At 43.8% G+C, this 21,728-nt stretch overlaps 1 protein-coding gene across 10 annotated transcripts in view; it reads left to right on the plus strand.

The window, feature by feature from the left end:
- NEO1 (neogenin 1) overlaps positions 1–21,728 on the plus strand; it is a 170,899-nt gene that overhangs the window by 659 nt on the left and 148,512 nt on the right. The window lies entirely within an intron of this gene.

A 21,728-nucleotide genomic window follows, 5' to 3' on the forward strand; every position in this document is an offset into this window, starting at 1 on the left:
GAGACTGTTAATACCGTAGAAGCCTCCCTAGCTTTGCAGCGATGTTATCTGCTCGTTTTGCCAAATACTGGCTTTAAAAAGTAACTTCTTTTTTCCTCCTTGCCAGCAATAAGCTCGTAGGAAGCTTGAAAGAAAATCTGGGCTTGAATGCTGGGATTTAAAAAAAAATAAATTAAAAATTCCCGGGTAGATTGATTGAATCTTGGTATTTTAAGAGAAAGACCTGTGCAAATGGAATTTGGAAAAAACCGCTGGTCAAATGAGTGATTTTTAGTAACTTGGCAAAGTAAGAATGGCTAAACTCTGATGTTAAATGGTGTAATTGTTCTGTTTCGAATCACATTAGGCACTGATGTCTGTAGTAGTTCTCTTTTTGGACACTACTGATGGAACCATGTGTGGTGACTCCTGTTGACAGGGAATATATTTATTTATTCTCTTACACACTCTAAGCTTTGCAGATTCCAGGCCTGAAGCAGATTTTTTTTTTTTTTTTTTTTGCAGATTCCAGGCCTGAAGCAGATTTTTTTTTTTTTTTTTTAAATATTGTAGTAGGATTCAAAGATCTACAAAGTACCTGTAACAGCTAAGATACTTTTTTATGTTTAAAATCTTGCCATGTGATGATTCTTTTCTGGTATTCCTGCTCTCCTGACAGCTCACTGGTGTTATGGTTGTGTTGGTTGTTCTTTGCTAGTTTAAAACAATCCTTTGTGGTTTGAGGAAATCAAATTGGCAGGTGAAGTTCTGTCTGTTGGAGCCAAATATGTGAATGAAGTCTGCAAAGGGGGAGTGATGTGCTGAAACAACACAGAATAAAACCCTCATTGGAGCAGGAATTTAGAAGTATCATTGTGGAAATATGGGAATCTCTGTTGAACTCCCTCTCTCCTCTTTCTCTCCTGTGGAAGGTGCCTTTATGCCGTGTCCATGGGTGCTGTCCCGTGGGATCCCTGATGAGGACCAGGAGCTGGGCTTTCCCTGCCTGAGGGTGTTTGTACCTGGTCTTTAGAGGGAGGGAGAGGCTCTCTTGGTTCTCAGTGAAGATGAGATACTCATGTGTGGTGGATGAACTTCATCTTAATTCACACTGTTTCCCACCTGATTGCTGCTATTTTTTCTTAAATAGGGGATATTCCACATGCTTTTTTATCAGCACAGGGTAGGGGAGATCCTGTGGCAAGTCCCTCCCTGCTCGTAGGAGAGGGAGTCAGGCAGAGATGTTCCATGGCATGAAAGTGCTCCCCTTGGTGTTTTAGATGTGAGGGTGACAGTGCCACGTCTTCTGTCCCATGCTTTGGGTGAAGCTTCATCTCTTTGGGATGTTGGGAAGAGCCTCCTTGGGCTGGTGCTGAGGGCTGGAGAGGCAGAGGAACACCAGGTTTGTGGGTCCAGGTGGAGCTTCAGCTGTGAGACTCCCAGCTCTGCTTGTCAGGAGTGAAGTGCTGCTTGCTGTGTTTTTAATGCAAACCCGCACCATGTTGGCATTTTGGTGTGGATAAAAATGCCATAAATGAGCAGAAGTTGCAGATTTGGAAGCCCATGTTCTTTGTATGGAGCTGTGTGTTGGAGGGACATTTGATCCCATCTATAAATAGCTGGTCATTGCTCTCTGAAGAAGAAAAGAGTGCAGCTGAATTATTTTAGGAAAAAAAGCTGTATAACTTCATTTATTTGTGTGTCTGCAAACAATAGTGTGTTTTCCAGTCTAGTTGGTTGATCTGCAGATATGGTGAGATGAGATACTGATTTTAGAGTTAGGACGATGTTTCACTTAGCTAAGGGAGTAAAGCAAAAAAAATCAGGAAGAAGCATCAAATTAAGCTAAATCTTGCCTGTTTTGTTAAATCTAACTGCTGAATCTTAACTGTTTGTTACTGAGTTGAGATTTATGTATAAACTTGGATCTATACAGGATTGCATTATTGGGAATAAAAATGGTGTCAATTTTTAACAGGAAAGCTGTGATAGCCTGTATATACACCATTAAGATTGCAAATGAGATTGTTGAAAAGCAGGAAATTTGTTCTGTCTCTCCCTGGTATTCTCAAAGTCCTTGGAATCGATGTGTATTTTGTTGCTAGAGGATAAACTGCCGGTTTGGGAAGTCCTGGTGGAACAGAATTAGCAATTGGTGGGCCTGGAGCTGCACGAGGTGCCCAGAACCGGAGGGGTCTGTGAGCGGCGTGGTGGGAACCACTCCCAGATGCTGCTGCTTGGGATGCTCCTCCTGGGGGGCTGAGGATGGAGCACGGATCGTTTGGGGTCCCTGGAAACAGGAGGTCGTCATTTGTTTCTGTTTGGTGCGTGCTCCTTGATTATTTCTAATTATATCGCTGGTTAAAAATAGAGCAGAAATATTCAGGTCTCGGTTACGTCCCGAGTCAGCCGAGCACCGCTCTCTCCGCTTGATATTCCCATTCCATATGGACAAGTTGCATGGCTTTTGCACTGCACGTTCATTAGTCATCTAAGAAAATTACCTGACTGGCTTATGAAGCTTTCCTAGTAAGCTAACACTCGAGTTTCAAAGCTGTCGGGTGTGTGTACACACCTGTGCCTAATGTTTATCACAGGGAAAAGCAGCAAACAAAAAGTGTCATTAAAAAAAAAAAAAAATCCCTTGGCTCAGTTACCTCGTGCAAACTTATCAGTTTGAGTAAGGAACTTACATATGGTAGATATTTCCATGTATAAATCAGAGTATTTGGTTGTTCCTGATGATAAAATGCCCTTGTGATTCACATGACATTAACCCTCAAGCAAAGATTTGCAGAGAGGTTCGAAGAGTGCAGGCACCTAACTGGAGTTTGCTGCCTGGCCAAGAGGAGGAGGGTGATAAGTGTGTGGAAATGGAGTGGGAGTTTAGGAAAACTCCACAAAGAGCAGTACAAAATGTTTCTTAACCTTTGCTTTCGAGCTATAAAAACATTTCACTTGGGCAACATCAGCTTGATCGTGATGGGGGGGGGTTGAAAGTGAGTTTTTGTGCCATCACCAGTTTCATGGGGATAACTTGGTGTGTCAAACGTTGCCGATGTGTTTGTTGCCAACTTTTCTAAACATGCAGTGGTTTTATTGATGCAGAATGTCTGAAGTGTCACTTGGAATTGCCTATGAGGAGATACAACTGGAGTTGTTGCTAATAACTAATTAATGCTGGTTTCCTAGAAGGAATCTGTGCTAGTGTTGGGATGTCAGCCAGTGGAAAGGAAACAGTCCCAGGCACTCAGGGGGTGCTGCTTTGGATTGTCCTGATGAAATGCACCCCTGTGCCTCCAATATTTAAATATAATGCCTGAGGCTATTGAGTTTAAAAAAGGCAAAATTGTTCTTAATAGAGAAAATTCCTCAGCAGCGTGGAAACAACAGTCATATTTTACTGATTGAGTGCTATTGATTTCAGCCTCCAGTGAAACTGCCAAGATGAAAGTGGTAATCCTGATTAATTCCGTATAAATAGATAAGCACGATTTGTATGTGTGTAGTTACAGGGTTCTCTAGGAAAACTGAAACCCAGCTTTATACGGTCTATTAGGTGCTTTAATTTCCAGGGATTTTTACCGTTTTCATTCATGCTGAAGAGTATCTTAATTTTACGAAATAAGCAGATTATCAGTTCATGATAAATCCTTTTTGCGTCAGTTAAAACCGATTTGTTTTTTCTTACTAAATCTGCCCTTCCTAAAGGCAGTGAAGGAACTGGCAGTGTCCTGCTGCTGAACTTTCTTGGGACTTCGGGTAGTTCCCTGGAGTGTGTAACAACCAGGAGAAGTTTGAGTTGTAGAAAGTGAAGAGGTTTAAAGTTTAATTTTATTGAAAATCATTTAATGTCCTGTTAACAATCTGCTTAAGTAGCAAATTACTATAAAGGAAAAGGGATTTTCTTTTTTTACACCGTAACTGCAGTATCATTCCACTTATTGCTTCTGGATGTTTTGGGATTGGCTGTACTGGTAGGAAAAAAAGACAACCAAATCCCTAAAGGTTCTGTTCAGAAGGGACTATCTACCCTGGGAACTCACTAGGCTCCAAATACATAAACTTAGGTAATTTTTTATGGTGTTCACTGATTTTTATTTGCAGCCTCTGAACTTTCCCAGTGCAGCTTTGATTTGCTGTTGTGACGTGACCAGGACTGAGTGTGGCGGGAAGGAACGGATTGGACATCTGTGGTGTGACAATGTTTTATTTTCCCATTCCTCTTTACATTCACAGTTATTCAGTAGGAAACTTTGTCTTGAGCGAGGTTGTTCCAGAACCAGTGAGTTGTACATCAGAGAGCTTTTCCCCCTGCAAAGGTGTTCTTATGCCCACGTTGGCAGTGACTTCCCCGTGCCTGAAGCCGTTGGTGCAGCTGGCTCGCTGCTGGGTACCACGGAAGGCATTCAGATCTTCTGCTTACCCTGAATTTCTTCACTTTCATTTTTTTCAATCTATTGATCTTCTTTTTCCTAGTGCACTGCAGAGGTGTTGGCTCATATGCCTGGTTTTTGATAGCATGGATTTTGCTGATTCAGTTTTTTTGGGTCTCATCAAAGCGTAGCAACTTGCTGGTAATTTTTGGTATCCTCTGGTCATAAAGTTTTGTCCAGAGATATTTTAAAAGGGGAAAAACTGTTCTGTGATTAAATTACCCACTAATTCATCTGTCTGTTCAGAGAATTGAATATACTGCTGTCCTTCAGATTTAATTAAGTTGCTCATACAGGAGGGGAATCATACTCTGTTTTATTATGTTTTATTTTACTATTGCCTTAAAACCACATGGTTTTGTGATTCTGCCCACTGATCCCTAAAACTTTCACTCTCCTAGTTTTCTAGTCACCTACGTCCTTCATATCCTTTGGGGTTTCGGTGTTCCATCAGTAAAGCTCTGTTGGACTTTACCACCTATTTGTGTTTTTTAAACTTTCTCTTTGCCACAGAAGGATGGATAACTTCTGAGGGTCTTTAATTCTGCCTCATATATATGAACTCTCAATATACTTTACCTTGCTTTTGTCTGATGTCTGTCTTGGATGACTTGAAGCTGTCACGTTTTGTGACAGTGGGTCAAAGCATGTGTCAGTAGCCAGCGCACTTGTCTGCCATTATTGTTATTATACTTTGATAAATTTACCGTGTTTGATGTGTTTTTAACTCTTCTGACATGTGTCCAGTGTTGCTGCTGACCCGGAGGGGAGCAGTGCACTGCACTGCTGTGCGTGTGACGTTCAGGACTGAGGGTTGGACCAGTGGAGGCTTAACTGGTGTTTCTTGTCTATTGACATATCTAAGTTAGACTTGATCTAGTTTTGAAGAGACATGGTGCTTTTCTACAGCTTTCATTTATTTAATATTCTGCGTGTAGCTTCCAGACAGTTGTTAATGGGTGCTTTTCTAGAAGAGTTTTGCTTTATTTCAGGTGTTCTTCAGTGTGATATTTTGAGTCATGGTAACTCTCAGTTTGTCTTCATGTTTATATGACACTATGAATACATACAGTATTTTTCTGTATATTTATAACAGCACTTCTCACTACGTTGTCTTGGAAGTAAGAGCTGTAGCTCTGATTGTGTTGTTCCTGTTGATTCCTCTTTTATTTTCCTTTTGGCAGAGCCACCTTTGTGTTCTGCCATTACTAACAGGATCGAGCACTTGGAGGCAACTTCCAGGTTTTTTTCCTTGAGTTTGCAGTGTAATGGTCCCACAGCTTGCTTCCAGTTGGGCTGAGATGGAGCTGAGTCCTGTATAAGCTTCATCTTTCTCAGTTTTCCTCTGTAGTTAATGAGCCTGAACATCTCCTCTTAACACGGCTCTGCGGTTCAGGAGTTGAAACCTTACAGTGTAACTGTAGGGAGGAAGGGAGAGCCACAAATTCCTCCTCCTAAAAGTAGAACAGGCTGCTGGAAGTCAGCTCAGTCATGAGACCTGCCATGACTTCTAAAATCTCTTGAGCATTGGGAAGTGTGGTATAGCTCATCTTGAAAATTTTAAGAGGTTACTGTCACATCGGTTAAGAGAAATAACCAAATAATCACAGAATCATTTAGGTTGGAAAAGCCCACCAAGATAATGGAGTCCAACCATTCCCCAGCACTGCCCAGTCCATCACTAACCCAGGTCCCCAGGGGCCACATCCTCATGTCTTGTAAATCATCAAATAATTGTTTGAAAGCAGTGGCTGTTGCAGTGTTGTTGGACACAGCAGAGAGGAAAGCTGGGTGTTAACAAGGAGATGAAATATTTCCAAAAGCAGTCTATAAAGCCAAATGCTCCTGTTGGAAAACAGGCAAGGGAGGAATTATAAGAGAACTGGAAATAAAGGAAACTGCATCCAGAGGTGTTTTTGCCGTGGCAGGACACCTCAGCAGTCCGTAGTACGCTCCAGTGCCGTTGGAATTGGAGTTCTCAGGGCTGGGCTGTCGGTGCTCGCCTTGCAGAAAATGCCGGTGTTTCGCTATCGGTTTGCGAATCTTTTATGAGAAATGTGCTTGGGCAGATAGGAGACACAGCCCAGATGAAGTTGTAGCCGAATGTTAATCCTATTTTGGTGTTTAGTTTCAGTGTTTCAAGCTGGCAGTGCTGCTGCAAGGAGGGGGACCTGTGTGCTGTGCCCTTCCATTGGCTTTCCTGAGTGTTTGGGGAGGATGTAGAGGGTTGGATCAGTTCCCTGCTCTGCTGTGCTCCTGCATCAATCCTTGTGCTGGCAGAAGGGAGAGGGAGACATGAGCGCAGGGAAGCCAGACTGCTCTGTTGGTGGGGGGAGAGATTGGCTTAAAATATGAGTGTGAAAAGCACTGTGAGCAAAACACACCATGTGTCTCATGTCACCATTTTAATATTTAATATTATGATGTATTACAGCATATAGATTCCAGATATACAGACTGAAACTTGTCAGAAAGTGAGCATTATTGGTTTGCAATGAATTTGCTAATAAAATGTTTCATAAAAGTTTATCTTCAGATTGGTAATGAATTCTCAATTCAGCTTTAATTAAAGTTTTGGTTTGTTACTTTTTTCCCACGCTGGAATCTCATTTGTTTGTCTGGTTCTGAAGTAGGAATAAAGCTACAGGTTTCATCTTAAAATACCTATTCCTGAGGAAAGAAATGCAAAACTGCCCAACAGGTTGTGGTTTCAGGAGAGGACAGAGGCCTGGCAGCTCTTTGGATGTACTCCCTGCTCACTTGCTGAAATCCAGAGGGAACTTTGATTAAGGATGATTGCCTTGCATGGAATATCATTTCTAGCAGCTGTATTGTAGCTTTTGGGGGCCAGGACTTGCAAAACCATCCCTGTACCAGTAATGAAATCCTGTAAGGATAACACTGAATGGAAACCTGGTTGGGAGTGTAAGAAAAACTTCCAGGTGTTGTACAGTGTGACAGTGCAGTTGTGAAGGGACAGGGGAAGTACCCTTGGCAGCCAGACCAGCCCCCAGCTGAGGACTCTGCCAGCTGTTTTAATGACTCAGGATGACATTGCTCAGGGAAAAATTAATGTTGAAATTAAATGTTGGGGGGTGTTCCCATCCTGGGAGGCTGGTGAGGAGGTGAGGGGCACTCAGGGAGTGTAGCTTGGGGCAGGTTCAGAGCTGGAAAGCTGCTCCCTTCCTGCACTGTGGCCTGTCTGGGTGTAGCAGAGCAGTTCAGGGGGAGAGTGTTTTGACAGGGCTTAGTTACTCCTTTTTGCTTAAGGAGGGAGCAGTAAAAGGTAGAAATGATCAGGCCGATAGACCCACCTGTCCCAAGCACTGCAGGGTCCAATGCACCGTGACTGGTGTGGATGCTGAGAAAGGGACGGTCCCGGGGGTTACATCTGGAAGCACAGCAGGCTTTTGTTACTCGTTTGCAACAGCAACTTTAACACATTTTATGGGACACTATTTTTATTAGGATTAAGGGCTATTAGAGAGTGCACCGCAGATTTTGGGTGGGACAGCCCTCCCTCATCATTTTCCCAGGTTGCTTCCTTTTCTAGAATCTGACACAACTTGTCTTCTGTTTGAAGTGTAAAATAGCTTATTTATCCAAATCTTCACATGTACTTGTTTGCTCATACCTAGTTGAGGTCTTCAGAGCCTTAATTTTAGTTTCTGTAGTTGTTCTTTTGTTGCTATGGATTCTTTTTACTTATCTCCTTATTGAAGTTGTGGTAGTTTTGGAAAAAACGTCTGGATACTGTGAGGTCAGAGATGGCTGAGATATCTGCAGTCATTTGGTAACCATTTGTGCTGCGGTTTTGTGTAACTTTTTCGAGAAGTGGATGAAAGAAAACCCCCACAAACCATAGCTACAGAAAATGGACTGTCCTCGTGGAACTGCTGGGGTTTTCCAGTTGTGCCATTGAGTGTGAATCTGTGTTCTTGCCCTTTCAGTGTGTTGTGAGTACACACACGTAGTATTCCTTGTAGGTGATGTAAATATTGTAGGTCTGGCCTGTAATGAGGAGGCAGAATCCACAAGGCAACACCACAGCATGTCAATGGAGGTTTTCATATTTCACATCTGAGGCTTCTGGAGGGGAGAGGAGTCGATTCCTGAATGTGGAAGGAGGAGAACCAGCCTTCAGAGGCATCCAGAGCAGGATCTGATAGATTCTGCATTCTAGGCAGTGCTAGTTAAAGGCTTTTCCTGGCTCAGCTTGATTGGAATCTCATGTGCTCATGGTAACAGCACTGACAGCCCAGTCGGTTTACCCGGAGGTAAACCAGTGCTGGTTTTCTGAACTAACGTTTTCCAGTTGTTTTCTTCCCTGTTGTTGCCAGTTTTTCATTTCCCTGAGGGAACAGTCTAAAGGGAGAAAGCCAGCAGTGATGGCAGCTGAAAATGTCTGTGCTTGGTCTGATCAACATGTGCAGTTTGCTTTGTCCTGTTTGTTGTTCACTCTGGAACTTGCTGTGGGGGCACCACTGGTTGTGACTCCGTAGCAGAGCTTGAACCCGTGCTTTGGAATTTCATCTTTGCTTTTGCATCCTGCCCAGACTTTGTTACTTCAGTGTAGCATTTTCAGGCCTGTCCTTTCCTTGTTTATTAAAACGACCTGTAAGAAATAAATTTTTGCCTTTATTTTATCTCCTGTGATGTTAAAAAAAAAATATTTTCCCCAAGTTTAGCCTATGCAGGTCATTCTTGTGTCTGCAGAAGACTTTGAAAGATTGTCAACTGCACGTTTGCTATTACAGATGAATATATATATGGAGCATATTGATTGCTTAAATCTAATTTAGCTCCTGTAATGTGAGTAACTTTATCATTCTTAACTTGTGTGCTGAAGGGCTGTTGGTTATTGTGTGTGAGTGCTGGAGTGGAGGAGAGGAGGTGACAGTGTGCATTTAAAAGAAAGAAAATAAAATAGTAATTGGCCTTTGTAGGTTCTGCCTCACAGCTTCTGGTGGTACTGAGTGCCTGGTGGAATCATTACCAAATGCAAAGCTGGATTCACTGCCTGCCTTGACTGGGATTCCCTTGGGGTGCAGAGCAGCTGGATCAAATTGGTCAATGAACCTCAAATCACAACACATTCAGTGAACTACCTGTGTTGCTGGCATCTCATTTCTTGTAACTTGTGCAGTCTTGGATGTCAGCTGTGTTAAGCAAAAGTGCTTTGTATGTTGAGTTGTTGGTTTCTATCAGTGGCCCAAAGATTGAAAACGTGTCTTTTTTAAAAACTTGTGCTGTAACAAACCAAGAAATGGTTTTAAGTGACAAAATGCACTCAAGGAGCTCAGACAGATTTAAGTCTGTCCTAAGGTGTCAGAAAAAAGGTAGAGTTTGGTTTCAGCGAGGGAGAGATGGATGCATGTGTCGTAATTCCCTCTTCCTGGCTGTGTGGTCCTTGTCTGGCATTGCCTGTTACCACAGACCTCTGGAAAACTGCCATGTCCAGGTCGTGGCATCACTCAGAACACCTGGAAGGAGGTGGTGGAGTGGGGCCACAGTCTGTTCTCTTGTGGCCAGGAAACTGTCCTGGATGTTCTCGCCCATTTCCTTCAAACATTCTTATTAGTGGCTTCAGAAACAGGACTTCTTATTCCTCCGGGGCTGCCAGAGGGGCCGTGTGGGCGAGGAGCTGTTACCCATTCTCTGCCAGTGAGCAGGAATATTGCTGTTGTTGGGAAGCTCTTACAGCTTTTTAGGCAGAGTCTTGGAATTCTAGTACCAAGAACAGTTTTTGCTTCATCACCTGGAGAATTGCTCTTCCGGCTGTTTCCCTGGGGATTGACAGGCACGTGTTGGATGCTGACCAGAGTGGGTATCGCTGTCAAAGCAGAGCCACATTTAATTCATTCTTTTGCCTTTTCTGACAGTGACTGTTACAGTTGTGCAGGCTCTTGGAGCAGTTGGAATCACGAGCATCAATGCTCGTGCTGCAGTTCCTCGTGTGCCCTTCCAGGGCTCTAACACGGCCTTCACTGGTGGCTGTGTAGGTGTCATTTCATTCTGAGGTGTCATCTCCTAAATGCTTTTGTTCTAAAAGATGTAATGCTTGGCTTCCAAGTGTTCTGATGTGCTTGGGTGGGGGAAGGTGGATCAAAACTGGCTGGAAATGTGTCTGTGGGTGTGTCACTGCTCACTGTGAACGGGGAGAGTGAAAGTGTGAGTCTGCAGAGACTGGTGGGCAAAAAACAGCTTTTAAAAAACCCAAACCCTCGAGTTTTTTAAATTGTAACTGACCTGCTTTTTAGGCTACCAATGAGCACATGCATGACTCAGAACCTGGTTAAGATGGTGTAAATATTTGGCAAAAAGCTCATAAATGTTATCTTTGAGCAGGCTTTTGATGCAGGAAAGGAGCAGCTGGACAAATTTGCATTTACAAATCATTTACCTAAGGAGAAAGCTCAAGTTCAGTAGCTTATCACAAAGGCATTGCACGTTAATTATTTATCATGTGCTTTGATGCTGGGGCTCTTGCTTTAATAAACCATTCTGGGGAGGTGGCTGATGGTCCTTTCAGCTCAGCTCCTCTCTCCCTCCCCTCTGGGTAAACCCTGCAGTGCCTTCCCTCAGCCTTTACCTCCCAAGTTACTACTAAGTTGCCTTTCAGAACTTTCTGATAAAATTAGAACCATTGCTGGGATATGTATTTAATTGCTGTGGTTTTTTCATCCCTGAGTCTAACTTTGTTGTCTCTATAAAGGTAGAACTGGACCCAATTTAATTTCTCTCCTTTACATATGTTTTTGCACTTTCAAACTTTGCTTTGCAGAAAACAATCAATAAAAAATGTTTATGGTGGAAGTCTGTTTAGAACTGTTTGTGCCATCTGGCAGCATTTAGCTAACTATACTCGACTAAAAAAATGAAATATGGTGGTCTGAACTATCACAGAAAATGGGAACTGCTCTGGTCAATAGGACAGTTACTTTAAGCTTGTAAATTCTTGAGAAACTGTGCAGATGACTTGGAGATATTTTTGAGCACGACTGTAATATCATGTAAGATCTTTCTGAACTTGCTTCGTGATTTTTGGTGCACAAAAATACAGATTTTTAGAGTGTACTTCTGGAATGTGGCCATAACCTGCTTTGTGGCAACCACAAGCTAAACTTAAATAGCAATTAGGAAACTGTATGTAAGTCTTGTAGTTAAAATCCCTGTTGGAGTTTTAAGGAGAAATTCTCTATATGAATCTGTTTGCTGGTGGCTTTTGTTTTCAACCCTGAAAAAAATCCTGTTTCCTTTTGCATCCCCCAGCCCACGGTGTCTGTGGGAAGGTGTTTGAGATGGATAATGTACACACAGACAAAGACTCACGGAATTGTTTAGGTTGGAAAAGCCCTCTAAGATCCCGGAGTCCGATGGCTCCCCAGCACTGCCAAGGCCACCACTAACCCACGTCCCCAAGGGCCACATCCACCTGTCATTTAAATCCCTCCAGGGATGGGGAGTCCACCACTGCTCTGGGCAGCCTGTGCCAGGGCTGGACAACCCTTTAAGTGAAGAAATGTTCCCCAATATCCAACCTAAATCTCCCCTGGGGCAGCTCGAGGCTGTTTCCTGTTGTCCCTTGGAACACCTGGCTCCACCCTCCTGTCAGGGAGCTGCAGAGAGCAACACGGTTCCCCCGAACCCCCTTTCCCCCTTTTCCAGGCTTTGCTACTGGCTGGACATCCAGGAGTCTCTGTGAGGAGGCTGGAGCTGCTCCATGAGCGGGGCTCCCGAGAATTAGGGTGGGGAGGGCAGAATACTCCCCTCACCCCAGGATTGTGAGGGATCACATTTATGCTCTTTGTAGCTGTCAGCAATTAGCTTTTCAAGTAAACATTGAAAGGGCTTTTAAATGTGTGAAGAAGAGTGTAATTATAAGACTCTTACTACCTTAATGTGGCCTGGAAGCCACACTGGGGTGGAATAGTTTTATTTAAATATATTTACTTGGCGAGGGAGGCGAATGCAAAATCCAAACCCGAATGCCGTAGCGAGGGCCTCCTTCCTCAGCACTGTTTTCTTTGTTAGCCTGGTGCTCCGAGCCTTTCTCAAGTGTTTCTCATTGTAGGAAAAATATTTTTCCTTTCTTAGTGCTTTTTTAAAACCACTTTAACCCTTGACCGCTCCGGTACGGTGTTGAATAGGAGAAGAATAGAGTCGCTGGCTGAGCCTGTGCCCGGATTGGAAATAGGAAGGGAAGTTTTGCTTTCTAATTTTGCTTGTTCTCGTTGGTTTGTTTTTTTTTCCCCGGGTACAAGGAGTCTGCCTCGCCTCGTGAGCACTTCCTGCGGGAACGGGGGAGTGTCAGAGGGTTTGGAGAGATCTTAATTTGAGTGAGGCTCAAATGTGAACGGTGGTAATTCGGAGGCACGGCCGGCATTGTGATCCCAACACCCGTGTCCGGCCGGGCTGGGGTGTCACGGAGCGGGGCTGTGCTCCGGGCCTGCTCTAATCCTGCCGGGGATGTTTTCATTGCCTGACAGAGCACAGGAATGTCTGAGGCCGCTGCAGGGGGCCGGGGAGGCTGCTGGCCATCCATGGAGCGGGATTGAGCCAGGCTGGGATGCCCTGCCCTGGGAAGAGCGGCCAGAGCCCGGCACATCGTCCTTCCCGGGATGGGCGGGAGGGAGAACTCACTCACCACACATTGTCCTTCCTGGGATGGATGGGAAGGGAGAACTCACACTTGGCACATCGTCCTTCCTGGGATGGGCAGGAGGAAGAACTCACACCCAGCACATTGTCCTTCCTGGGGCGGGGAGTAGGGAGAACTCACACCTGGCACATCGTCCTTCCCGGGATGGGCAGGAGGGATAACTCGCCACACATCGTCCTTCCCGGGATGGGTGGGAGGGAGAACTCACACCCAGCACATCGTCCTTCCCGGGATGGGCAGGAGGGATAACTCGCCACACATCGTCCTTCCCGGGATGGGTGGGAGGGAGAACTCACACCCAGCACGTTGTCCTTCCCGGGATGGGGATGGATTTGTGCAGCTTTATTTACCTTCCTGTGACTCTGGGCACGAAGGACCAGGTCGCACCTTTCACCTGGAGCGACTCCTGCCCTGCTCTGCCTCTCCAATGCCTTGGGCATTGAGGGGGAGGATCAAAACGATAAGTTTTTAGTGGCGATAAATTCTAGAAGGATTAAGAACTCAAATCGCTGCTTCCAAGATGATGCCTGTCAAAGACAAAGCTTTCCCAATTCCTAGCAGCAGTTTTTCTGGGTTATTGTTCGTAATGCACACTTGCACTGCAAATGTTTTCACGGGGAAAAGCTACTTTGTAGATTTATGCAGCGAAATAAATCCTGATTTTTACATCTTGGCAAGAAAAATACATATACCATGAGAGCTAAGTGAATTTTGTTAACCCAAAGTCAAATGCAGAAAAGCCTCAAAGATGTAAATATGTTCAAATTATGTTTCGGTGAACACAACTGATTTCACACATGGCTTATATCAAAAAAGTAAATTGTTGCATTTCTGAGTCTAAAGTTATGATATTATTCTGAAACCTTACAAAATACTGGATGATGCCTAAGTTACAGGGAAAGGGAGCTGTGTGTTCTGGATGTTGTTTATCCAACCCTGACTCAGTGTTGGAGCTCTTTGATGTAGCCTGTGCTTGACAAGTGTTACGAATCTCACTGATGTTTATAATGATGCCAATATTAAGTCAATTCTTTCTGTGAACACTGAGCAGCTAATCAATATGAAGAAATTTTTTTGTATCAAAAGTGGATTTCAGTACTACTTTTCTGCCTCTAGCTTTTCTGTGATCTGGGGACTTTATTTTGAGAAAGAGGTAGAAAAATGTCTTTTTACATGGGTGTTAATTTTGTGGCACGGAACGGATCTGACAAAGGAATCAAGCTTATTAAATGTATAGTCATTGCAAGGATTTTTCATGTGGGCTAAACAATACAGTTTTTAATACATTAAAGCAGAGAGGTTTGTGGGAATGTGGCACAGAACTGCCTTGTGTCTTGAAAGCTCCACAGAAAACACTGTAATTACGTTCACTAATGTAGAAGAAAACAACCTGTGAATTTGACTCAACAGCTTGTCAGACACAGATGTCACAAAAATATCGAAGTCCTTGTTTTGGTGAGTTTACTAGACTTCCATACCCATCCAAACATCTCCATGGCATGGGAACTGCAGGCTGCTTTTTAAATTGCAGCAGTTGGAGATAGAGGGTACCACGCACACACATTTGTGCTGCTCAATTCAGATAAAGCCTGATACTGGCTCAAAGGCCCGGGTAAAACTAGTTTAAAAATTGTCCCGTCCCTTGCTGTGGGGCAGCCCAGGAGAGCTCAGCTGGGGGGACTGAGCAAGGAGCAGAACCCCTGGTGAGGTTGTGCTGCAGAGGAGGTCGGGGTGCTGGAAGGGGGGACTGGGTGGAACGTGGTGGTGCTGGGGCAGCTGCTCAGGGGCAGGGAGAAGGTGCCACTCTGTGGTGCTGTTCCATAACCTGAGACAGGGGAGGTGCTCTGGGCTGGCAGCAGCAGGGGCAGTTCCTTGTGCTGCTTGCCTGTCTAACTACAGGATTTACCGTGGGCACTGCTGGGTTATTGGAATCGTGGGCACTGCTGGAGCTGTGCAGGATGTTGTGGCAGGAGCGTGACACGGGGCCCTAATGGGGACCCTGAGCTGCACTTTCTGTCACGCTGGCAAATCTTGGCCCGTTTATACCTGTGTGCCCTTCTTGTTCTCTTTAGCAGCTTTCTGCTGCCTTTTGTAGGATCTTTTTCCTGTAGATCCTCACCTGTTTCGGCTGCTGTGTGAACTCCAAGGAATTCTGCAGACGTGGAACTGCAGTAGCAGTTGGCTGGGCACTGTCCTCCTCTGGTGCAGCCCCTCTCCAGTAGCTGCTCTGCTGTTTCCAGGCTGTTTGTTTGGAAGAAAAGTAGAAATTAAAATGTGCCAGTCTTTTCATAACAGTTTTCATATGGAGATAAATCTACGTGGCTTGTTACTTTGACAAGTGGATTTTATTGTGATGTGTTGTTGCACTGTTGTTTGGTGCAGATTACACCATTCTTATGCATATGGTCTGGTCACATAATAGTTGATTCATCACTAAAATTGTTCTGGAAAGTGCAGAGCTACCAGCAATTGTCACTTCCCTGAGTCTTCCTGAATGGCTTGAAATCACTCTGAACTCTTGAACTGTCTTTTCTTGTTCCTGGGAATATTAACTTTATCACTTGAGAAAGGAGCACGGTTTGTGTGCAGAGAATGCACAATATTTCTTCCTTTCAGTCTCCCCGTTTTACTTTACATGGAAATCAAAATATGGAATTCCAAGAGCTGGGTATTCTCACGTGACCGCAGGGTGTAAGGTGACCTCCTTGGCTCTGCTCCCAGGCCAGGAATGTATCGTTTCTTTGAGTTAGACTTTGAAACAGGTATTACTTTACAATTTAATTGGCTGCATACATCTTGAAAAGGATATAAACCAGTGGGTTTTTCCACTATGGAGACATAAAGGCTTGTTTCACGGGAGAGAAGGCATAAACAAGCTGGTACAAGGAGCCCTGTATGAACTGAGCTATACTGTATACTTCAGGAGGGGAAAAAAAATCAGATTTTTTTTTTTTTTGCCTTGTGGGTTTTGGCAGCGTCAAACAAAACAGCCAGTGTTCTCTTAGTAAAACTAAAGAATTCTTTTATATCTTGAAAACATATTTAAAGACCCCCCATGTCTCTGTGCGTCCCTGCAAATGTTGTTGAGCCTAAATTTTGCTGGAGGTTCTTCCTTAGTGTGGTCACTGCTGTGTTTGGGGTGTGCTGGGGACAATTTCAGAGCTGGGGCAGCAATCAGCTGCCTTGAAAGCAAAGGCCACTGCCAATTAGAGAAAAGAAAAAAGAGAAATTCGGGATGTTTTGAGGGGTAAACCCTTTGTTTCGGAGGTTTTTTCCCTTTTCTCTTTTTTTAATAACTGAAAGTGATCTAATTAGTGTCTGTAGCTGGATCCAAAAGGCTTTTGCTGACCTATATTCAGACCCCTTTCATCAGCTCCTGTGTGGGGAAGATCTGGGAGCAGTTATTTAGCAGGAAGGAGCCAGACGTTTCGAGGAGGGCGGATAAGCCTCTTAGTTCTTTGAATCTTGTTTTGCTAGTTGTTTGTTCATTCCTGACTTCAATATTTGTGGCTTATCTTCAATTTTAATCTGCCTCTACTGTTTTGACCCTTCTTTCTTTGTAATCTGTGGCTTTTAATGTCTAAAAGGTCCTAAATATTTGATCAAAATAAGACCTAATTCCCCTTTTGAAAGAATAAATCACTTTAAAAGTGGCAGAAAGAGAAACCATATGCAGGGAAAATGCAGTTTGAGGGGGAAGATGGAGCGTGCAAGCAAACCCAATCAATTACTGAGGCCTGGCACTAATGTTCCCTCTGCTCCCTGCTCAGCCACTTCCAGGCTGCTTGGGTAGTTCCCATTAATCTCTCAAACGTTAAGAGCTCTGGGCACAGGACTTGGGCACGTAAATCCCGTTTTCTCCCTCTTGCCTCCGTCCCGGTTTCCCCAGTTTCTGGCCCAGGTGCACTCGGTGTTCTGTTCCCTCAGCAGCTGCTCCCAGCCCTGTTTCACAACTGCTTGGATGGAGAGCAGAGCAGGGCTCGGAGTTGGTGTCTCTGCTGGCTCAGAATTGCAGGTGGGACGTCGAGATAACGGTGTGTCCTTCCCAAGGCTCCAGCAGAGTGTTTCTGCTGCCCAATTTACAGCAAATTCTCCTGGGAAGAGCCCACGGCGAAACCACCACTTTTGAGTCACTCAGGCTTGGGGCAAGAGGGTGTCCTTGTTCCTGCTGACTCCTGGAGGTTGTGAAGGAGCTTTGGAGATGTCCAGAGGATGAGCAGCCTTCATCCTGGGCCAAGTTAAACTGATAAACACCCACAGGTTTGGATAACATTATGGCAAAACAGCTCGTAGTTATTTGCTGAAAGACTTAGTGATGATGTTAATCCCGTGTGGGTTTGGTTTCCAAGAGCAAGTTGGAAAAAAAATTATTAGAAACTATCACTGTTCTCCCTCCTTACAAAATCCGAGATCTCATTTTCAAGCAATTCCTGACCCATTAGCTCCTGTAAATTTTGTTTAATGTTATCTGATATTTTCTGCCCAAGTGGTTAAAATATTGTTTAAACACAGAGTATCATTTATAGCTGATTTTTTAAAAAACCCTAAATATTTAAAGTTTTGCCTGCTTTAAAATCAACATTTATATTAATGCATAACTAAATATTCTGGCAGTACAAGCCTGACATTTAAAAGAAATTCATACGAGCAGGAGGGGGAAGTCAGTGGATAAGCACTGGAAGTAGGGTTTAAGTAGTCAGCTGGATTCTGACAGACATCAGGCTTTATGCTACTGCGAGGGAAGTTCAGGAGATACTTCACTCAACCTTAAAATATTCATAAGGAACAGGAAAATCGGGGCAACTGTGTGTCCTGCCCCAGTCTGGGAGCGAAGAGGAGCGTGCGGGAAGTGGAGATCACCCCGTGCTCAAAGCTCTGCAGCTCCCAGCTAGGGAGGCTTTTGTTCAGCACATCTTAGTCTGCCCAACACAGGAAAACTGGGAGTCGAGAGCATTTAGTGTGTGTTGTTTAAAAAAAAAAAAATAAATCAACACCCAAACAACTTTCCCCTGTGTTTGCAGCGTTCACGTTAATTCTCTGGAAAAGCAGCTTGACGCAGATATTAAGTAATTTTATGTCATAAATATTTCTTTCTAATGTAATAACATTATGTTAAAAGTAATACAGATGGGTTTTAAGCAGCGTGATTGCCTGATGAGGTACATAAAATATCTTTCTTGCTCTGAAAATTAAGATTTGGTGTCGTGATTACAGATTTCAATCTTCTTGAAAATTATCAGCCTGGATTTTTGGGGAGAGATGTTTATGGTAATAAAATGATTATTTTTAGAACAAGCAGAGGATGGGATTACACAAGAAAACTACATTTTTTTGTTTTTCAGAGTAATAGGATTAACAGATTGATCCAAATAGATCAGTTCTTTAGCCTGGCTAAGCACTGAATGGCCACCACCCGTGAAATCCTGACTTAAAAGTCCTGGTGAATTAATTTCTTTAGTTTCAGGTGTAGCACTTTGTGGAAAATAAGTCTGATGGAATTTTAGGAAGTAAGTGGTATATTACACAGTCAGATCAGTGGCAGGTAAAACTTTGTTTTGTAAAAACAGAACAAAAAGGGTCTGTTGCATGTGCTGTTTTGAAAAGAAATATTTGTTACCTTAAAAATGAGGAAAAAATAGGGGTTTGGAGCATGAAGCATCAGGTTAAATGTGCTGTGAAAGAAATCCTTCCCCCCAAATGTTTGTGGTGACTTCCTCCATATTCCATTACTTCTTTTAGAGTTGCTTTTCCATTTGTGATTGGAGATCCTGCTGCTTCCAGATGAGTTATAAAAAGCATTGGGTATTACCTGATCAGTTCCTTCTTGTTCTCCTTGGGGTGAGAGGTTTGGCCAGAAGAAAAACCCATTGTTATGGAGCCAGAAACAGGTCTGTGTGCGCTGTAGGAATGTGCTTTTAATATTCTTGGACAACTTACCTCTCAATGAGAATTGTTGGTGTTGGAGCTGCAAAGACTGAATCAACTTCCTGAGGGGAAGCAATTGTAAAATATCCAGGAAGTCGTTGGGAAATGGGAACTTGTGCTCCTGTGTGCTCACTCTGAAGTGCTCAGACTTCAGCAGCACCAGCCAGTGCTCCAGACAGCTCAGAAAATGGAGCTGTTCCTCAGGGAGGGAGAACTTTATAGCCTGGATGTCAGAAATGGGACATCAGAGCTCGGCCTCTGAAAAATCTTTGTAAGGGTGCTGAGAAAAACGACCCCTGGCAGAGCTCTGCAACGTGCAGGGTCTGCACTGCTGGGAAGGATCTCACTGTCAGGGTTCTTTTGTTGGTCCAGTTTGGGGTTTGAACACCAGCTTGGCAACTTCACTGTACTCCTGTCTGGGGAAAAACAGGCAAACCAGAGAAAACAGGCAAGGGAAGTGTAAGGAGAGGCAGGCCTGGAAGGGGCTGTAAGTGAAGGTTATTGTGTGTAACATCTGGTTTGACTGAGCCCCCCTGGCTTTCCTTGTTTGAACTTCACCTCATCTGGAAACAGCCTTACAGTTGGTGCCTGTGTTGTGCTTTCCCTCCTAACAGTTTTCAGCAGTGGCAGAGTGACATGCTGTGGTTTCTGTTGGTTTTCTCCCCTCCCAGCCAGCCCTGATGGGAGTCACTGCACTGCTGTCCCTGTGTGCTTTATCCTCGCTAGAGCAGATGGGTTTTCAAAGAAAGGTGTGTCTTTCCATGGGATTAAACACCCTTTATGTCTGGGGATTTTTTAAGAACTGGAGTCTATGAGGATAAAGAATGTTTTAGATGATTAAATGTGTTCTTTGGCTGCTGTAATAGGCACGAGCTCTTTGGTTTTGTGTTATTAATGTAAATCAGACCTATTGGCGTGTAGGTACATAGTCCCACGTGGAATAAGGATTGGGTAGGAACTGCCACAAGAGCATCTAATGAGCCTGTCCTCCTGCCTTATGATAATGTATATGAGAAATAACTTTTTTTGTTTGAATGTGACCATTTTCAAACTTGAGCAGTTCGAGTTCAGACTTTTACTAAATCTGACAGCATTAAAAACGTTCTTCTCAAATATGAGAATGTTCTTGAGCACAACTGAAAGCTTGGAGAAGTTTTTGAGGTGTGAAGGGAGTCGTTGCCGGTTACTGTGGTGGGTGTTTTGGGGCAGTGCCTTCACCATTCACACAGATGCTGTTCCCTTGTCTGAGGGAGCTGCCGAGTGCAGAGTTACTGTCCATCAGCATTCCCATCAGGAAATTAGATGTACACTTGCCCTGGGCACTGCTGCTGTGCAACTACAGGCGTGTTTTCATTGTCTCAGTGTTCCTATTGCTTTGGTTTGCCTTTATAACACAAATCTGTAAGGAAGGAGGGAAGTGATTAATAACTCTGCCAGCAGTGTAGTGAATATTTCTTGGAATATATTTCTAATTAGCATTGAAATACTGTGTGGATTTTTTTATGGTCCAAACAGTGACGGCTGTTTTCATCTTGAGAGCGGTAAATCTTCCTCGACTTCATTTGTTTTTTTTATTCATTTATGGGACCTCTTATAAATGATCTTTGTCAAATGTCCTTAAGATTTGCAAATGTAGACTCGGGAGTTTCTGCTCTAGGGACTGTGTGTGCTCATCTGTAACAAATGCACACAATCCATGTACAGATGTACAAAGTGAGCCTTGGTGACTTGCAGGCAGCACAAATATCAATACAGGTGGCTGTTGGGTGGACAGAAGGGTTTTGGACTTGCTGTTTCCATCTCTGACATGCAGACAGTTTTCACTGCTCAGCCCCATTGCAGTTTGAGCCGTGGATTTTGGGGCTCATTTTTCAGCTGAGGTCTCTCAGTGGGTTTAGCCATTTTAGCAGCTTGTAGGATGAGTTAGCAAATCCCTGTGTGCTGTTCTGTGCACTCTCACGGAGCTGTCCTTGCCTGCTGGAACTGCACTAATTGGGGTGTGATTAAACTGATTTACTTCTGAAGAGAATAAATCCGAGTACATCACTAATGAACTCTAGAAGGTCATTTAACTTGTTTCTTTTCCTTCCTTCTGCCTGTTTTCCTGTGTAAACTGGAAACTTTGCAGGACTTGCAGTCAAGTCTGTTTGGGCAGCACCAAATCCAGTGATAGCCAAACTTTTGAGACCTTCAGGCACAGTGCAATATAAGTAGTGCTGAAGGCTGGATGTGCAGGGTTCACCTCGTCCCTCCCTTCCCCTCTCCTGGGTTTAGAAAGGGATTTGATAAAGGAAAAGAACTTTGGGAGCTATTTTAATCTAGAGTTAACAATGTAAGAAGTGGTGCTAGAATTTGATCCAATATTTATAGATTTCTGCTGCCTAAGAGTTAAAACAGCCTCAAGAGAAAAGTCTAAAATTCATTTTTTTAATCATTATTTAAAGCTGAAAGATTTGCAGGGTCCTCAAGAGCTTTGTAAAGAATTCAATTAGTGAGAGTTTTGCATGTTCCTGTTCAGTCCAGTTGTTTGTTTTCAGTGGAACTGCTTGTCTTCTGCAGCTTCTGAATTTTGCTGTTGTTCCTGCAATAGAATCCCCAGGGAAGGCAGTTGTGTAACAGACCAGGTGAGACTTGGCTGAGAACTCTTGTACTCATGAAGACCCATCTGCCCTTTCTCTAAATCCCCATCCTGCTCTGATGTCACTTGCTGAGGCTTCTCCTAGAGG

The sequence above is a fragment of the Lepidothrix coronata genome, unplaced genomic scaffold (assembly GCF_001604755.1).
Source record: "Lepidothrix coronata isolate B3197 unplaced genomic scaffold, Lepidothrix_coronata-1.0 Scaffold58, whole genome shotgun sequence".
NCBI classification, from domain to species: domain Eukaryota; kingdom Metazoa; phylum Chordata; class Aves; order Passeriformes; family Pipridae; genus Lepidothrix; species Lepidothrix coronata.